We start from the raw sequence: 6,000 nt of genomic DNA on the forward strand, positions 1-6,000 counted from the left end.
CTAGGACTTACTGGCGAACAAACCTACAGCTCGAGAATCCTCGCTTCTCTCCAAGGCGGCTTCATAAGGCCGCGACTAGTTCCCAGAATGCGGGAACTCCTCACGACCATGAAGGCGATTCCCCGGCAACCACCCATGAACATGTGGCAACCATGTGGTGATTGCATGGTCTCCTGCAGTCGCCTAAAAAGTCGCCTAAGTGGGACAGGCCCATTAGTGAAGACAGATCCAAAGTACTTGTTCAACTCGTCTGCCATTTCCTTGTTCCTCATAATAAATTCACCTGTTTCTGTCTTCAAGGGTCCAACTTTGGTCTTAACTAATTTTTTCCTCTTCACATACCTAAAGAAGCTTTTACTATCCTCCTTTATATTCTTGGCTAGGTTACCTTCGTACCTCATCTTTTCTCCCCATATTGCCTTTTTAGTTATCTTCTGTTGCTCTTTAAAGGTTTCCAAATCCTCTTGCTTCCCGCTCATCTTTGCTATGTTATACTTCTTCTCTTTTAGTATTATACTGTCCTTGACTTCCCTTGTCTGTCACGGTTGCCTCTTACTCTCCTTAGAATCTTTCTTCTTCTTTGGAATGAACTGATCCTGCACCTTCTGTATTATTCCCAGAAATACCTGCCACTGTTGTTCCACTGTCATCCCTGCTAGGGTATCTTTCCAGTCAACTTTGCCCAGCTCCACCATCATGGTTCCATAGTCCCCTTTGCCCAACTGTAATACTGACACTTCCGATTTTCACTTCTCCCTCTCAAATAGTAGATTAAAACTTATCATATTATGGTCTTACCTCCTAATGGCTCCTTTACCTCGAGTTGACATGTGAGTCAAGTGAGACATGTCCCATCTACACTAGTCCCACCTGCCTGTGTTGGGCCCATATGTCTCTAAACCTATCCTATCCATGTACCTGGCCAAATGTTTCTTAAAACATTGCAATAGTCCCTGCCTCAACTACCTCTTCCGAAAGCTCGTTCCACATACCCACCACCATTTGTGTGATGTTACCCCTCAAGTTCCTATTAAATCTTTCGCCTCTCACCTTAAACCTATGTCGTCTGGTCCTTGATTCCCCTATTCAGGGCGAGTGTGTGTCTACCCAATCTATTCCTCTCATTTTGTACAACCTCTATAAGATCACCCCTCATCCTCCTGCGCTCAGTCAACTTTGTCAATTCCATTCTAAATCCTGACAAGCCAACAGTCAAGAGTTTAAGAAGGAACTGCAGATGCTGGAGAATCGAAGGTACACAAAAAAGCTGGAGAAACTCAGCGGGTGCAGCAGCATCTATGGAGCGAAGGAAATAGGCAACGTTTCGGGCCGAAACCCTTCTTCAGACTCCAAGAGTCAAGAGTGTTTGGTTATCATATGTACCAACTACAGAAGGATGCCCGTTTACTTCCTGCAGTTTAACAGGCCCGTAAATGCAATGCATACAGATTCATGTAATAATCAAAAATACAATCATTTAATAACCGTAATACCAGTGAAAAAAACACACACATGATTTGCACAATCTCTCCACATGATCTAATCCTGGCACCCCTGAAGCATTTTATTTGCATGAACTGAAGTGTACTGAGGAGCATTTCCCTTCAACATTAGCTGCAGAACTGGTCAGGTAGATCCATCAAACCAGTAACCCTTGCATCCCCTCTCTCCCTCCCTCTGCCACCCAAGTCGTACCAGCTTCAAAGTCGTCTTATTGAGTCTCATTGTCTGTAATTCGTTATAACCGAGGCCACAGTGAAAAAATGACCTGTTTCCGCTATCATTATTACTTTTTGCATATCTTTCATTTATTTGTCCTATATCTCTCTATATCTCGTTTCCCTTTCCCCTGAGTCTGAAGAAGGGTCTCAACTCGAAACGTCACCCATTCCTTCTCTCCAGAGATGCTGCCTGCCCCGCTGAGTTACTCCAGTTTTTTGTGTCTATCTTCACACCCTGACAACCTCCCCCCATCTCCCACACCTGGCTCAGGTCTCTTTAGGCCAGTCCACCCGAGCACATGACCTCCATCACCCCCCATCCTCCACATCATGTCCTCAGACAACACCACTTCATTATCTTCCAGCTTTATTCCCATTAGAACATGACTTCCCGATCAAAATGGATTGTTAACTTTGCCAATACACCATGTCGTGGCACCATTATAATTTTTCCACTAAACCAATGTTTAATGTGACGCAGATTCCTTCTGGACCAATGGCATGGGTATAGAAGAAAATATCCCATGCCACACTTGTTGCCATGGTAGGGGAAGGGCATGCTAATGAAGGACTGAAGTTTTGTTTAGTTTGGTTTAGATTCAGATTGAGATTCAGATTCATATTCACATTTATTGTCACATGCACCAATTAAGGTGCAGTGATATTTGAGTTAACATACAGACGTACAATGAAAAAAACACAACACAATTAAAAGAACGATAGAACCTAACATAAACATCCACCACGGTGATCACTGTGATAGAAGACAATAAAGTTCATCAGTCCTCCCCCTTTTATTCACCCATGTTTGGGGCCTTGACCCTCTGTAGTCGCCGCTACCGATGGCCCGATGTACAAGCCCTCTCGTTGGGATGATACAAGCTCCGACGCCAGGACGGATGGAACACACTCCGCGGTTTAGTTTAGTTTAGTTCAGAAATACAGAGGGGAAACAGGCCCTTCGGTCCACCGAGTCCGCGCTCCGACCAGCGATTCCCACGCACTAACACTATCCTACACACAAGGGCCAATTTTTACAATTTACCAAACCAATTAACCAACAAACCTGTACGTCTTTGGAGTGTGGGAAGAAATCAAAGCTCCTGCTGATAACCCACGCAGGTCCTGGGGCGAAGGTACAAACTCCGTATAGACAGCACTCATAGTCAGGATCCAACCCGAGTCTGTGGCACTGTAAGGCAGCAACTCTACCGCTGCACCACCGTACCACCCTAAAGATGAGCAGTTAAAGGGAAAGGTTGGCAACAGAAGTCATTGAGGGCAGAGTGATAGTCAATCAGGAGTTTGCTTAAAATAATGGACATGAAGTGCTTCTCAATGAGAGGAACAGTATTGGAGGCTGTTGGAGAGAGGGGATTGAAGGAGATATGTTGATCATTAATAAGCACATGAGTAAAGGATAAATTCTAAATCTGAGCATGTGCTGGAAAGTTGCTTTCTTTCAACACAAACATATTACAAATATTGTATAAATTACAATAATTTTAAATTCTCTGCAAAACAGCACATTAGAGACAATGTTAATTATAAAACTCCAAATAACCACGGTATTCAGGATTGCATCTCCCTTGCTCCTCAATTAGTAGTTTTAAAATAAAAATTTGCATTTGTAAGGTTTATGTTTAAGGATGAAATCATCAGTCGCATTGTACCAATTACTGTTGTTAACTGCTCGGTAATTATCTTCTTCATGCTTTCTCTACTTTTTAATTCACCACTGATGCTAAATTAAACCATCCTTTGGAACATACAAAGTAATAATGCAAATTGAGGATAATAATTCATTAGTCGACTGAGGTGCTACTCATTGCATTTCATGTTAATAATCAAAGACCTTGATTGGAGTAAACTGGTTATTTTCAGAATGGCAGGCAGTGAGTAGTGGGGTACCGCAAGGCTCAGTGCTGGGACCCCAGCTATTTACAATATATATTAATGATCCGGGCGAAGGAATTGAATGCAACATCTCCAAGTTTGCAGATGACACGAAGCTGGGGGGCAGTGTTAGCTGTGAGCAAGAACGGAACTCGCTATCAAAACATGGAGGGGACGGGGGACACAATTTTTAGGCGGTCGCGCGCGCATGCGCACGCTCACACACACACGCGCGAGGCTTCACAGGCTCAATCCAGCGCTAAATGCAGCTCGACTCTGCCTGTCTCACCGGGTTAACCAACAGCCCTGTCTGGACTGACGGGATACCAGCGCTGTTTCTCCGCGCTGGCCATATTTCCCGCAAATCCAGGCAGGTTCACCTGGCGGGACAGGCAGAGTTTAGCTGGGTTTAGCGCTGTTTCTCTGCGCTGGCTGTGGGCCTGGGGGGTACAGCTCCTGCCTGACTCCCGACCTCTCTGGCCACCCGTGGGGGGGAGGGGGGGGGGGCACTCGAGACAGCGCCGGAGACCCGGCCGGGATCGATCCAGGCTGTGGATGAGGCGCAAGTCTGTGCCATGTCTCCCTCCTCCAATCGCCGCGCTCTATCCTCAGTCCCACCCCCCCACTCCCTCCCTCCTCCAATCATCGCGCCCTCGATCATCAGTCCCACCCCCACTGTCTCGCGGAAAGCAGAGATTTTAAATTTGGGATCACAAAAACTTGGGGGGATGTCCCCCACCTCTCAAAACATGGGGGGGACGTGTCCCCCTGGCCCCCCCGGGTTTTCCGCCCCTGGCTGTGAGGAGGATGCTAGCTGCAAGGTGACTTGGGTAGGTTGGGTGAGTGGGCAAATGCATGGCAGATGCAGTATAATGTGGATGTGAGGTTATCCACTTTGGTGACAAAAACAGGAAAGTAGACTATTTTCTGAATGGTGGCGGATTAGGAAAAGGGGAGATGCAGCGAGACCTGGGTGTCATGGTACACCAGTCATTGAAAGTAGGCATGCAGGTGCAGCTGGCAGTGAAGAAAGCGAATGTATGTTAGCATTCACAGCAAAAGGATTTGAGTATAAGAGCAGGGAGGTTCTGCTGCAGTTGTACAGGGTCTTGGTGAGGCCACACCTGGAGTATTGCATACAGTTTTGGTCTCCTAATCTGAGGAAAGACATTCTTGCCATAGAGGGAGTACAGAGAAGGTTCACCAGACTGATTCCTGGGATGGCAGGACTTTCATATGAAGATAGCCTGGATAGACTCGGCTTGTACTCGCTAGAATTTAGAAGATTGAGGGGGGATCTTATAGAAACTTACAAAATTCTTAAGGGGTTGGACAGGCTAGATGCAGGAAGATTGTTCCCAATGTTGGGGAAGTCCAGAAAAATGTATCACAGTTTAAGGATAAGGGATGAGAAAATCATTTTTTCACACAGGGAGTGGTGAATCTATGGAATTCTCTGCCACAGAAGGTAGTTGAGGCCAGATCATTGGCTATATTTAAGAGGGAATTAGAAGTGGCCCCTGTGGCTAAAGGGATCAGGGGGTATGGAGAGAAGGCAGGTACAGGATACTGAATTGGATGATCAGCCATGATCATCTTGCATGGCGGTGCAGGCTCGAAAGGCCGAATGGCCTACTCCTGCACCTATTTTCTATGTTGCTATGTTTTAACTCAGTATCAGTTGTGATTGAGTGATGTTGTGGTTTTTGTTAGTCTTTACTTCATCTTAACTTTAACTCCTTCAGAGATTGATGTTCAGAATTGAGAATTGCAGTAGCTTACTTCTAAAGCACAATTATATTTCCTTTCCAACTTATCTATTTGGAACAAGGAGTTGTGTCTTGAGATAAAAGGTAAACTGACCTGATGTGTGACGTGTTCTGTGTCGTGTTACACCAATTTGTTGAACCACAACTTATATTCACGCAGCACATCTATCTATCTATCTATCTATCTATCTATCTATCTATCTATCTATCTATCTATCTATCTATCTATCTATCTATCTATCTATCTATCTATCTATCGATCGCGTTCATGCTAAATCGGGGTTGAGTGGTGCCATCTGCTTCATGATGTCCTGGTGCTGTGTTAGCCATTCATCATGATGCAGTTTCACTCATAAGTAAGCTGGGTGGATGAGCAGTTCTCCCCTCGCAAGAAGGAAAGAACACAATACATAACAGAATGCAACATACATCATAAACATCCCCCACAGCGAAACCAGCACCTCTCACTGTGGTGGAAGGCACAAAAGTTCAATCAATCTTCCTCCCCCTCCGCAGTCGACGCTATGGACAGCCCGATGTACAGGCCTTCTCACCGGGGTGATGGAAACTCCGACATTGGAACGGATGGAATTCCCGAATCGGCCACTTCCTAC

Source organism: Leucoraja erinacea, chromosome 25 (genome assembly GCF_028641065.1).
Source record: "Leucoraja erinacea ecotype New England chromosome 25, Leri_hhj_1, whole genome shotgun sequence".
Classification (NCBI taxonomy): Eukaryota; Metazoa; Chordata; class Chondrichthyes; order Rajiformes; family Rajidae; genus Leucoraja; species Leucoraja erinaceus.